Source organism: Rhinatrema bivittatum, chromosome 1 (assembly GCF_901001135.1).
Source record: "Rhinatrema bivittatum chromosome 1, aRhiBiv1.1, whole genome shotgun sequence".
In the NCBI taxonomy this organism is placed as follows: domain Eukaryota; kingdom Metazoa; phylum Chordata; class Amphibia; order Gymnophiona; family Rhinatrematidae; genus Rhinatrema; species Rhinatrema bivittatum.
Genome location: NC_042615.1, coordinates 262,157,659 through 262,171,834, shown reverse-complemented (window position 1 = coordinate 262,171,834; position 14,176 = coordinate 262,157,659). Strand labels below are relative to the sequence as shown.

Genomic DNA, 14,176 nt, shown 5'->3' with positions numbered 1-14,176 from the left:
CAGCATGGCAATTTCTTCTTCTTAGTTCTTCCTCCCGCTGGTAAAAACATTGCCAGCGTCAAAGACCTTGCAGCAGAAACATCCGAGAGCAGGTTATCTTCCTTCGACCCAAGTGAGTATGACAGTATTGAGGGGGGAGGGGGGGGGGCAATTTTCCGACTGTCCAATTGAATGCAAAGTTTGCGGGTGCTTTGCACCAAGTTTCAAATATAAAGGTGTGTGCGTGCTTTCTTTTTGAAGCTTGTTACAAGTACAAAGCATCCATGAACATTTGCACCTGTTTTTTTTGTTTGGGTAGATCTTCTGCAAAACATAATGCGCATAGAAAAAGTTACAATCTACTTGTGTTATTTGCCCATCTCACCCAAAACACACCAGTGGAAGGCCTTCTCTAAATGCAGCTAAAATTACACTTGTGAAAGCACTATAGAGTGCAAGTGACTTAGGTTATTTTTTTTCAGTCAGTCTGCTTACATAAGGTCTGTTGATCATGGTGGCTTGCAAGTAGCAAAAATCATTCAAAACATCATATACATACAGGCCTATGCAATAAAACTCATGCAAAAAAAGTTTTAGCCCGTGTGCTGGTAAACATTTAACATGCCTAGTAAAATACCATTAATGTGGAATGCAGTAAAATATTTTTGCAAATCTGATAAAGTTATGCCTCTTTAGTGGACATTAAAAAAAAGCATGCACATTAACATAAAAAGTGTAGTATGCACCAGGTGCATAAGGAAATCTCCTGTGTTAATAGGCCCAAAATAAAGGAACTATGAGCATGGGGGGAGACTGAAAATCAGCGGCATGCTTAATCACATTTCCCTACAACACCCCAATACAGTTTGAAGGCCTTGAAGAAGAGGTCTCATCACACCACACACCAACACAAGTCGAAAGCCCTAATCCCCATTTCCCCATTCAGAAGAACAGTTTAAAAAGCTTAATGGCCCCAACATAACACCCTTCCAACCAAAGGTTCAAACAGCCTCTTTGCCCTGATGTTACCATTCTAGGCTTCATACCAACCCAATAATCAAGCCTTCAGGCTCTCTACTATCTAGCTCTTTCTCTGAGTCCCAAACAATGATCAAGGGAGGAGAGTTCAGAACCCCCCTCCAATCCATCTACTAGCATAGACAGACCTATCGCACTATTTTGCCCCTTTCAAAGGTTGGGGAAAGATTAGGGAAAAGTTGGGGAGTAGAAAGGGCTGAGAGTGATTGTCGGATCATCGAGGCTCTTGATCCTTGGGTTGTGGTGCGGCCTAGGGTTGATGTCAGGGAATGGAGACCCCTTGATCTGGGGGCTGTTATGTTAGAGCTCTCAAGCCCCAGTAATTGTTCTTGCACATGCAAGGGGCAAAGTAGCATGAGAGGTCAGCTGGTACCATTTTCAAAGCTGTCAGAAGTGGAATGACTGGGGAGGGACTTGAATTTCCCTATTCCAATCATTATTTGGGACTCAGTGGAACTGTAAGAAGTTTTCATCACTTGGACCCAAAACGGACCTGGGGGCTGATGTTGGGGAAGAAAAAACCCCATGATCCTTGGTTGGAGGTGAGAATCATGTCAAGGCCATTGAGCTCCCATCAGAGTACCACTATTCTTGTGTTTACTTTTTGTGTGTTTGTGGTGGGGAATCAGACTTGATGGCAGAGCCATTGGGGGCTTTCAGCTTGTGTCAGCTGGTGGGGAGTCGTGACGTGCAGGAAGGCTACTGAAGGGGTCGTAACTCGTAAGGAGTCTTCAATTAGTGTTGGAGAGAGCAGGTAGAAACTGAAATCTCCCCTGCTAACTTGCTCTTTCGCATTGGGCTGATTAGTTCAAGGGATTTAAAGATGCATCATGCACGTTGAAAATGTACCACCTGGTCTGAGACAAAAGTTAGTAGAGAAACTAGAAATTGCATGTAGTGGACAGTATATTACTGTATTTTGCATCTGTCTGCTAAACCTTCATTTGCAAGTCAATATTTCCCACGTTACATGTGAGAACATGCTAATTTTAGCCCATATCCACTAATATGCCAGGAGCCCAGTTTAGCACACATACTAAGCAGTTTGTGCATAGTATATTTTTTTGTGCACAAAAAAGGCCTTAGTGTGTATGCTAAGCTTTAGTACAGAGGCCAGAATGATTTAATAGTTCTGGATGTCAAATTTAATAATATTATTAGCTTAAAATTACACAGAGAAGAAGAGCAATCTCTCTTGTCATATTAATAAATTAGGTTTGCATCAAGATAAAGTGTGGTTGTAAAGATAGAAATGTTGGCAGAGTGTACGTTTTATAATTCATTTATCTACTGTTTGGATCACCCAGCTCCTTGTTTGTTTTTCAGGAATGATATTTTGTGGTTTATTGCTAGAACCCTCTCATAATTTATTTTTTTTTATGTTTGTGGTTACTAATATACATATTGTAGTTATAATAAAAGAAACTAAAGGCAAATGGTTTATTTTACTGAAGTGGCTAAAATAACCTCAGTATCACACTATAGCTTCATGGTTTTAAGAAAAAAAACATTCCTTTTGATGAATGTGAAGCCCTTACACCTGCTACAGTACAGAGCCATCAAAATTGCTGTACAATTTGTGACAGGTCCGTACCTCCAATTCTAACCCACTTCTCCCACGGGTCATCTTCAGAGACAGCAGAGCTGAGTGACACCTCTGCAGCCCTTGAATAGTTCCACACACTCAGGGTTCATCTGAGGGGAGACAAGATATCTTCTGGGAGGCCCAAGGGTAGACTCATCTAAACAAAGAGCCCATACTCTATTGTAGCTCCAAAAGGAAAATAATTTATTGCAGAGACCAAAACCGTGTCCAGTTTTAAAAAGGCAAAACAATCAGAGGTTGGACAGAATACAGCCTAAAGAACAGAGCAAACTCTTGAAGGTAGAACAAAAACAGTATCCAAAACAGCAAACAGTCCCTTACAGATGCAAATCATTCAACACCCACAAAGGCAGTTCTTCCCTCCTCAAATGCTCCTCCGGGGTCTCAGCTTCTTCCAGGCAACCCCCTCATCTCCACACTTGTAGACTTCCCCAGCCCCCTGCTTCTCTTTTCCAAGGACTCCAAATTCTCTGTACAGACTTCTCCCCTGGTCCACTGCTTTGCACCTGGGAGGATATAAGGGAGGGAACTTAGAAGTTTCACTGGTTCAGCTAATACTTACTTGTCCTTGATTTTTCATTTCATTTATTTAAAATTTATATTCTACACATTCCTTGGTAGTTCACTGCGGATTACATGAAATGCATTCATAATCAAATTACAAACAAAAGCAGCACAGAGAGGAAATCCCCTCTCTTTCCTCTACCCTTAACTTCACAGTCCATTCTTCAGCCCGGCTCGGCTCAGCTTGTCCTCTGCCTTCTGCTGGAAGCGCTATTTTCACTCTACCTCATCCATCCTTCAAGAGAAAGAAGGAAGGGAAAGCAAATTGCATCCTGCAGAGCCATTGTTTAATTATCCACAGCCCTGTGCAGTCTTATTGACCTTTCAGGGGAGAGAGAACACTTCAGAAACTCAAAATCCTTTCTGGCAGCCCTAAGCAGAGTTACAGCATGCAAACAAACAAAAAAAAAGGAGAGAAAGCCCCATTGGTAGCCATTTTCTTGTATGGCACCCATTTACAATCGTAACTCCAGCAGGGTAGGAGTGAGTGGGGAGTGAGGAGTGAAGAAAGAAGATTTGGGGTAAGAAGATCTGAGGAGGCCGGGGGGGAGGGGGGAGGAATTGAGGGAGCACCTGGGAGGAGTTTGTGAGTGTAGCAGGGATTAGAACTCGTTCTATTTTCCCAGTGGTCACTGTGGGATTCTGTAGGTAGGTTTTTTTTGCATATCTTGCACCTCTCCAACCTTTGGACCATCCTCTTTTTGGGATGGATCTCAGTGACCTGGCTTGGCCACTGTTGGAAACAGGATGCTGGGCTTGATGGACTTTTGGTCTGACCCAGTATGGCGAGTCTTACGTTCTTATGATATACATAGCTACTAAGCGCATGCAGTAATCAGAGGGTTGGTGGCACAGGTTAGAAGAAAGTAAGGAGATCATCTGTGGATCTCACAGTGAAGAATTAGTGTAGGGGAAGACTTTGGTAGGTTCTCAAGGCCTAGTCAAGACGTTTTTGTGAGACCAAGAAGTTTTGAAGATTTTGAAAGAGGATATTTGGATCAGCTCCTGACTGAGAGGGATGACCCCTTGGAGGAAAGGACTGCATCACCCTTTTTTGCATCTTGTGCTCAGATATCTGAAGTTTTGGAGATTTTCAGCATTTGAAGAAGTGTTTTTGAGATTGAATTTAATCTTGAAATTGGGGAAGGTTTTCCTGTCACCCCTGGCATATGTTGGAACTGAACAACAACTTATCTACTCTTATTAGGGAAGGCATTTTGGACCAGGACACAGCTGAGAGAAGGAAGGTCATCAAAAGAGGCCCCATTGACAGAGAAACCTATTTTCTTCTTGATTTGGTTTCCTCATTTTGTCCATGATTTTTGGAATCATGCACGGATATTTGATTTTTTGATCATTGTTTTAATGATTTGAACACCAGCTTTGTACTCTGAGCCTTTTTATTCAAGTGGGCCCTTTTGGATAAGCAGACCACCCCTCACAGTGAATACTGAGTAAAGAGTGAGAGTGTCTGTGCAGCCTGGTGACCCCATCACAGCACCTAGGGTCCTGGCATCTCAGGCCTCCTCCCCGCTGGAGAATTCCAGTCCTCGGGGCTGATGTTTGGTGCAAGAGTGTTTTGGAGATCCAGGAGAGTAAAGAGAGCCCAGGGACCCTGTGCCAGAGAGGGGCTGGCGTGAGTTTTTACTTTTTTGCAGCAGGGGTGATCCAAGATTGGGTTTTTTTTCGAAACATAAAACAAAATGAAAAAAAAAACCCAACCCCAAAATGAAAAAATGAAATGAAATGAAAAACAATGTATGTGCACCTCCATGTTAATTTATATTCAGCCATGAGAAGAACATTGTGGAATTTCTCCCTCCAACCCTTGGGCTCAGTCTGGAGCACTGTGCTACATTTCTGCAACTTCCATGTGCGTTGTTATTGTTGCTCTGTATGGCCTCATTTTGAGAATACTGCGCAAGTCGCCACCTTGCCAGCATACATTTGCAGAGTGATGTAATTGCACAAATACTGCTCAGGGCACACGAGAAGGAAATGGAATGAAATTTTTAGTAGGTCCTTAGGGCTTAAAAGTATAATTTTCTAACAGCTGGCACAGGAGTAAGTTATGCGTCACGTGCATCTTTTTACATGCCCTGGGCCCGGGTCAATTTTAGAGCAGCCATTTACATAGAAAAAAAACACCACGTTTTATGCATGAAAATGACTTTAAAAATGACTCCATAAACGAATAGAATTTGTAATTAGCACAGCCAAGTGGCTATGTCTTGTGATCTTGCTGCATTCAAATCAGCCCTTTGCCTTATGGCTAAAGCACAAGCCATTCTCCTACCTTGTGCTCCAAGCTGTGCTATGAGGCTCTTCTTGTTTTCTGGTGGGGATATTCATTTTCTTCCTTTTGATTGTAAAATTTGAGAAATTATTGGTGTTGTCAGGGTGGAACCAGACTGCTGGTGCTAACCTTTAAAAAGGAGATAGAGCAGCTTTTAAACTAAATCAAAGGGGAAAGCCGACAGTCGCTCAGCAGCGCATGGTTTGGAGGGAGGTATCTTCAAAGGATACTAATGATGCATTAGAATTAGGACATCCCAACAGTGAGGTTCCAATAAGAAAAGTAGACCAAGTGCCTGTAAATAAAAACTCACCTGAGCTAAAAGATTCCAATTTATCCCTCTCAACTAAAAAGCAGAATATTAATACAAACAAAAAACACAGTATGAAATGTTTGTATGCTAATGCCAGAAGTCTAAAAGTAAGATGGGAGAATTAGAATGTATAGCAGTGAATGTGAATGATGACATAGACTTAATTGGCATCTCAGAGACACGGTGAAATGAGGATAACCAACTGGGGTACAAATTATATCGCAATGGCAGAGAGGAGCAACTTGGTGGCTGGGTGGCACTTTATGTCTGGGAGTTTAACAGGACAAAGATCCTGCAAGAGACAGAGGGGCAGATTTTATAACATGCCGCGCCGAGCCCATGCAAGATAGGCTCGGCGCGCGCAGGGGCAGCTTGGGGTAGCTTTTCGGGGGTTATGCGCGTATCTTACGCGTGTAACCCTTTGAAAATCTACCCCTAAATGCATAATCAAATCTTTATATGACATGTCTTTCTATATGTTCTGTGATTTTGATGTTTAGAACACTTTCCACTATTTTTCCTGGCTAGAGACTGGAAATCTCTCTGAACTGCTTGGATGCTGTTACTAGCAAGGTCGTTGGTTCCCATATGGATGATAATATCAGCTTTAGAGTTTTTGCTTTCTTCTTGGATCGTTCTGACTATCTGAAGGCATTTCTGCCGGCCGATGATCCTGGGAGGCATTTAACTGTAGTGTTTCCCTCTAGAAGAGTTCCCAAATTAGTGCCTCTGATGATAGAGTCACCCAGCACAATGAGCTTTCTTCTTTGGATATTGATTGTATTTTGGAATTTCTGTATGGATTCTCCCTGTTTGCAGAGTAAAAGATAAAAGGAGAGTTGTGGTAAAAGTATGCCGCCCCCATCAGGTCGACTTCACCATATGCATGACCTACTTTGAAGAACCCACAAAGGATGGAAGGGATGATCCTTAGCCAAATAAGGAATTTCCACCTATCATTTGAAGCATCCTGTCAGGGGGGTTACATAGACTTTAAGGTGGATTTAAAAAGCCCTGTGAACACCAAAACTGGGAGATAGGCATACAAGTTCAGCGAACGCACGCCGAGTGGATTTTATAAGCCACCCATGGATGTGCCTATCTCCCCGTGTTCTAAAAGGAGTGGAGAATAAATGAGGTCTGAATAGGGCATGGGTGTGCCAAGAAATGTGTGCGTAAATACTTAGCGTCTTTGCGCGTGCCAGGGTCCCTGCTGTGTATATTTACTTCTGCTATGAATGGCGTGTGAGTATTAAAACAAAATCATCTAGGCTAGTCAGCGGAGTTTTAAGGATCGGGGCTAATGGGGGGAAGGGTGGCTATTAAATTACGGGGCTTTGGAAGTTCTGTCCCTTAACTTGGTGAACTGGGAACGAACTGTTAACATGGCAAATGCTGATGTCGCACGATCCTTATAAAATTCCGAAACATGTGCACATACACGCACATATGTTATAAAATGGGCCCATCTCTGGATGCGAGCTGGCAAATGTGCGCACATGTGTGCCCGCGCACCTGTTTAAAAGTTACCATCCCTGAGATTCAAATGTGCCAAAGGAGACCGAGAATACCAGGATGAGACAGTGAATTTTACATTTGGTTCTTCCACATGTAGTTTATTTGTACCATTATAATTAAAAAAAACAAGAGTCTGTGGGTTTGAATTTAAATACGATCGTTAATTACAGCTGGACTAACTGCAGAAAATCTGTGAATACCTTGGAAGACCTAGGCTCACATGAAGCTTGTGTGATGTGGGAGTTTCAGGTCTGTAGGCAGATTTGTTACTGGGAACTGTGAGGTTTGATTATGTCTAAGAATTTACTGTAAAAACAAATTGGCATCCTGTAATGCCTCCCTAAACAGTCTGTGTAATGTAATGGGAAGGGTAGAATGCATCATAGTAATCCAGGCCCATATCTTGCAGATGTATTCTAATACCTTATTTAATTTTAAATAAGAACCAAGTTTTGCCAAAAATCTTTGCCTTTAATAGAAAATATATAGATGAAGACATGCCGCCCTGAATGTGCTGATCTTGTCTCATGAGAATGGAGGAAGTCACAGAGAGAGTATGCTATTCATTATAAAGAGAGTGAAATTATTCACTGACCTAAAAATGACAATTTTATTGGGAGTCAGTCTGTTGGGGTGAATTAGTCTCGATATGAAGTTTGCAATAGTATGTTTGTTTAAGAGAATGGTACAGAAGCAATTTACATACCATAATAACATTAGTAGTTACAGCTTGTATGTCATTTCAGATACAGAATTTCTGCAAAGCACAGAATTTATTTTGATTCAGCAACCTACCTCCAAACTTATGCCAACTCAGGTAACTTTTGATAATTCCTTTTCTTGATTGCTTGTCTTGAAAAGTCTTGGTCTGGATAGATTCCAACCTATTTTTTAAACAGCACATCAGAACAGTCACTAATTCTTGGTTCTTTAAATTAAGGGTTCTTTGTGGGCTTAAGAAATTAGTAAATCAATCAGATTTTCATCTAATAGTACAAGTTTCAATTTTATCCATATTAGACTACTGTAACACCTGATACCTCTCTGAGGCCTTTGTAACTTCTACCAAACTCTGTGGCGTGTTTGATTGTTGGCATTGAATGTTTTAATCACATTATGCCAGTACTTTTTGATTTGCATTGGCTGTTTCCTACAGAATCCATATGTGTTTGGTATATAAATTGATGGATACCAATACTATGCCATGGGCAAATGCACTGCAACCAGAGACTGTGCATTCCCCATATCTGCGCCAAACTTATGGAATTCTTTGCCTGAGACTGTTCATTGCATTGAATGCCTAAAAACTTTTAAAGTAGAACCTAAAACCACGTTATGTTGGCTGGCATTCAATTTATAACCAACATTGAACTTTCCCATATATATAAAAAAAATATATATATATATATATATATATATATATATATGTGTTATTTTGTACATCACCTAGGGCCTTAGCATAAGTGATTAAGAAAATTTAATTAAAGATAAAGGAAATATGGTGTATTTACCAGACTTACCCTTGTAAAAAAGCAAAATGGCAAATCTGTACTGAGACAATTTAACTTGTGACATGATCATATATCAAAACGAACAAAATCCACTCAAATTTTTCATATGTCATACAAATATAATACCACCAAAGAATTCAAGGACCAAATAATTCTAGTCTGTGGATAGATCCCTACATACAATTATGGGTCTGTGAGTCTATATCTCATGTAACTATTTTTTAGTTTTAGTTATGAAATGTAAAGATCAGTTGGATTACGTGGGATCCATCTAGATTTGGTTTTAACTATAAACATATCACCAGGTGTAGGCTGGAGATTAGAAGAAAATAACAACTTAATTTGCAATAATCTGAGAAATCTGTACAAATCAATTCTGCAGTGAAAGGGATCATGAATTTGAGTTGGTATAAGCAAAAGACCTTTATTTAAAATGTGTTCCTATTAAGAAGTGAGAGACTCACCAGACAAATTATTGCAGATCGATTTTCATCTGAGACTGGGTATTTGGTCTGGTCCAGTTGTCCTCATGGATATTTGAGTCAGATGACAACCTCTGTTCATCTGACGAGCACAGTAAGACCCATAACGATTTCCTACAAAAAGCAGAGGTGATGAATTCTGCAGATCTTCATCTTTGGATCTTGAGGATGAATCAGAAGTCTTGGAATGTCACTCTCTTCTTAATCAAGTCCGAGGCTTGAGCCTATTTCCAAGGGTAAATACAACCCATCTAGTAATCATGTTTAGGATGTTTGAGTTTTTTAACTTTAGTGGCCCTCAACAAGGCTTTATAATCAATAGATCAATTTAATTCTTGAAGAGATGAGTCAAATACATCAGACAACATAGCAGCCTATGATAAAGGGGATGGAACGATTCCTCTATGAGGAAAGGCTAAAGAGGTTAGAACTCTTCAGTCTGGAGAAGAGACGGCTGAGGGGAGATATGATAGAGGTCTACAAAATAATGAGTGGACTAGAACAAGTAAACATGAATCTGTTTATTCTTTTAGAAAGTACAAAGACTAAGAGCATACAATGAAGTTATTAAGTTGTACATTTAAAACTAGTAAGAGAAAATATTTTTTTACTCAATGCATAATTAAGTTCTGGAATTCATTGCCAGATGATATAGTGAAAGCTGGTACTGTCGCTGCATTTAAAAAAATGTGAACAAATTCCTGGAGGAAAAGTCCATAAACCATTAAGTTGGAGTTGCAGAAATCTACTGCTTATCCCTGGGATAAACAGCATGGAATATATTTACATATTTGGGATCCTGCCAGGTGCTTGTGACCTGTATTGGCCATTGTTAGAAACAGGATACTGGGCTTGATGGATATTTAGTCTGACCCAGTATAGCATATCTTATGTAGTTAGGTTATGTTCTATCCTCTAAGGGTTTTAGTACTTAAAAGTAATTGAAGGTAATAATGGTAATTAAAAAGAGAAAAATGGAACAAATCAGACTGGGTTAACATTTTTTTCTCTATGTATACATTCCTGGTTGCTCTCATCCAGCATTTCATATGATTTTTTTCCATTTTTTATTAAAATTAACTGAATGATTCATCTCAGATACCATATGAAATAAGATTATCAGTGGTCTTTGAATATAAGTGGACAGCTTTTCTGGCATTTAAACATCACTGTTAACTATTGCAAACTCTGGCTATTTTTAGCAAGTTAGAGCTTCCCAAATCAATTGGTAACTCTTTTAAAAAGGAAGTTTCTAACTCAATTCACAACATTTTTAGGGGGGGGAAGAGGGGAAACAGTCAATTTATGTAACTTGTGAGGACCCTGGCTGCAATGTGATCCTCCATGCCTGCAGAGTCGCTCAGTGGGCCGCAGTCTGCTGCATCGGCTTATGTCTCAGTAACTCAATGACTCAGCCCTGCCACTCCCATGAGAACCCTCCTTCTGTACTGCTGTCTGCCTAGGCTTGGAGTCCTTCCCTGTTGTGGCCCATATTATTGTCTGAGCCTTAGCCTTGCTTTTGTTTTGTATTCAACCTTCTTACCTTTTTTGCACAGGCCTTCTGTTTGCTGCCCAGGCCTCAGTACAGTGGCCTTTTCCAGCACGTGTTTGTATTGTCTGTCTGTTTTACATTTAGTTTCCTGTTTCAGTCAGGATTACTAAAAGGTGCTCATGTGATTGCTTATATTCATGAGATTTTAGAATCTATTCATTGATTTATTTTACTAATATCCTGATTGGTGGCTAGCACTCATTTGCCGCCTCCCATCACTTGGGCTGTTTTGATTGGTCAGTTTGTACCGTATGACCTGGAAGGCGATTGGTTAGGAAGTTTTGGCATGATTTTTTATCTTTTTGTAACCCTTTTCTCCTGAGGGGCATCTCCTCAGAGAGCACGCACACACAAAAAAAATATTGCCTCTTGGGGGTTAATTTTGTTGCCACCGTCCCCGGGGGTGAGTTCTTTCTGTGACGGGAGCTATTGCTGTGGCCCAGGGGGTGGGGGTGACTTTCTTTGGTGATGTGTAGTCAGGACAGCTGAACACAGGATGGAGGTTCAAATAATAAGTTTTAATGATTCTGAGAAACTTGTAATCAACTTCCAAATGTGGTAACTGTCTGTACAATTCATCCTGTTACTCTCCCTGTGTAAGTGCTGGATAAGTGCTGATTTCCTGGCTCTGAGGTGAGTCCTGTCTCCCTTGAATTGGGAAGCGTGGTGGTTTCCCTGTTCCTGGCTGGCCCCGACTTGCAACGGTTCCCTGGGTATCTTCCCCAGTCCTACCTGGATCCTGCCAACCTCATAGGATGCCCTGACCTGCACTCGTCTTCTGACTGAATATTCTTGGAGGGGGGTCTTCCAAAATATCCCTTAGATTTGTATTTGGGCATTTCTCTTTCTTCAAAACCCAGACCATAGTATTTCAGACTCAGACTAACTCCAGGAGCTGCTTTACTTTTCTCTGCGTTGCTTGATTCCCCAAAAGGATCTGGGAAAAGCTGTAGGCCTTCCCTGTAGGGAGGAACCCTTCACTCTAGGGCTTCTCTCCCTTCGACTCCTCCTGCAAAAACTCCCTTTGACCCTCTTATAGCCAGGTCTACCTCTTCAGCCTCCTCATAGGGGCGGAGCTGCTAATTCCTAGTACTCAATTCTGGGGAACCAGGGACAACTAGTGGCCAACCATAAGGGCGCCACATGTAATGAGGAGACTTCCAGCTCCTCTATGACTTTTGTGTGACTTCTGTAAAACCCTGTTAAAAGCTTGATTAAGTTTAAGAAATTCCCTCTCTAGGTATGTATTTGAAGAGTGTTATCTATTGAAGCTTTGCTGTAGTTGCCGTTCCCTCTGTCCTAATAGATATCTCTTTATGTTGGCAGAATTAAGGTACTAATACTTTAGATGTCCTTCCCAACACAGCCCTCCAGCAAAACATGGACCTTGTTGGGGGGGGTGGGGGGGGGAGCCTTCTCCTTATGAATTATCTTGTGAAGCTCTCAATAAACAGCTTTTAAGTGGCACATCAATAGTATTTTTGGAACTATGGACAGTCTGTAAACGCTTTATCATACATCCATCACATTTTGGTATTTTGGGGGCTAAACCTGACATACCTAGAGTCCTTAGATAAAAGCTTTAGGTCAAACTTCTGACTTTCATAAAGTGTTTGGGGGGAGACTGAGACTGAGATTGTAATTCAACAGCCAAGGCCTCCATTATTTTGACAATGTCACATCACACAGAAATCATTGAAACCAGATGTTCTGAGGAACTGCAATGCATTCAATGTGCCTGCTTCAAAACAGAAATGGCCATAATGATATGAATTCCTAGCTCACAGACTCCTGAGTCCATTGGTGAACAGGAAAGGAATCCACAGAGTGCTTAAAGATGTGAGCTTTCACCAGACTCAGAACAAGCTGATTATCTGTGATAAAATACAAGTTCTTTCAATAGAGAATAAAACATACACAACAGATTGCAGTCCTGTTTCTATAATTCTGTTTTCTTTAACTAACAAACAGGACTGAGGATGAGACACATGAACTGGATCTTACTTCTCAAAGTTCTGCAAAACATTTACTGCATTTCAGAACTGTGGGGTTTGCAGGTGATTTTAATGAGATATCTCGTAGTCTGCTATTGGGTTATGTTGAATTTTATATTTATCTGGTAAACTGGAAGCTTTTAGTCAGATTTTTCTTTTTAGGACTCAGCTTAGCAACACTTAAGAACATGGGGTGAATCTGTGCAGTTGTATCCTATACAATTATCAGGGGAAAGAATTCTGACACTGCCGAGAGAGAACAGGAACCTTCATGATCAGAGTAACAGATTGGGAATCAAGAGATCTGCATTTAAATCCTGCTTCAGACACTCACGGTCATCTTTGCCTGGTCTATTGGTTCCCAATCTGGGTCCATGGAATCATCACAGGGGGCTCACCAGGAGGAAGGCAACCAAAGTGCAGCTGCTGAGAAGGAGCAGGCCTTCCTTCTGTCCTTTCTCTTCTGTAGCCCCATCTCTGGTCCTTCCTCTTCTACCCTTTCTCCTCAGTCCCTTTCCAAATGCTGTCCCTCCTGCCTCACTCCTCAAGGCGCCTTCCTGAATGCCCTTCCTTCTGCCTTTCCTCCATGGCTCCTTTCTGAGTGCTGCATTCCACCATGGCCCTTTCCTAAGTGCCTTGCCATCTGCCCTAATTCCCTCCCCTCATGGTCCCTTCTTGAGTGCTTTCCTCCTGTCATCTTCTCCTTGCAGCCCTTTACATTGGTCCTTTCCCTCCTCTCCTCTCCTATGGCTCCATCCAAAGTTTTCTTTCTCCTGCCCTGCTCCTTCTAAAGGCTCCCCCTTTTTTTTTAATACTTAGGACTGAATTTTAAAAGCATTTCTTGCGCTAAAAAGCCCACATATGCAAGTTTCTAGGCCACACGAGTGATGAGTTTTTTAAAAGCAAGAAATTGAGAGATCACGTGATGCTGTTTGAGCTGCTTGGACATGAGGAAGAGTGGCTCTGGGTGCCACCCCCACTAACTCATGAATTTCTGCCCAAATTAGCTCGTTTGCTTACATCAAAAGCGATTTTATTGGTGGGAAGGAGCGACTGTCCTTTTGTGGGCGAAAATTGTGGACTTTATGGCAACCAAAACTTCCAAATGGGAGAAAGATTGTGTGCGAGCTGCAGAACTTAAGATGGCGGATGAGGCCCCAGAGCCGGTAGGAGTTGATACGGCAGAGATAATTAAGGAAGTCTCTACCGTCCTTATCGCCATGGTTGACCTGCAGTTAGAGAAAAATGAATCAGTGTGAGGTGGCTATGGATGCAAAATTTACTGACTTTACCAGATACTTCATAGAGAGAGATAGAAGCTGA

The 14,176-nt window shown here is 41.3% G+C and overlaps 1 long non-coding RNA gene across 1 annotated transcript; it reads right to left on the bottom strand.

The window, feature by feature from the left end:
* Positions 1–2,817: 2,817 nt before the first annotated feature.
* On the bottom strand, positions 2,818–9,486 carry LOC115080460. Its single transcript, XR_003853566.1, has 3 exons — positions 9,290–9,486; positions 8,110–8,198; positions 2,818–3,129 (listed from the first exon to the last, which is right to left on the bottom strand). It is a non-coding gene; the product is annotated as an uncharacterized LOC115080460 (long non-coding RNA).
* Between the last annotated feature and the right edge of the window lie 4,690 nt (positions 9,487–14,176).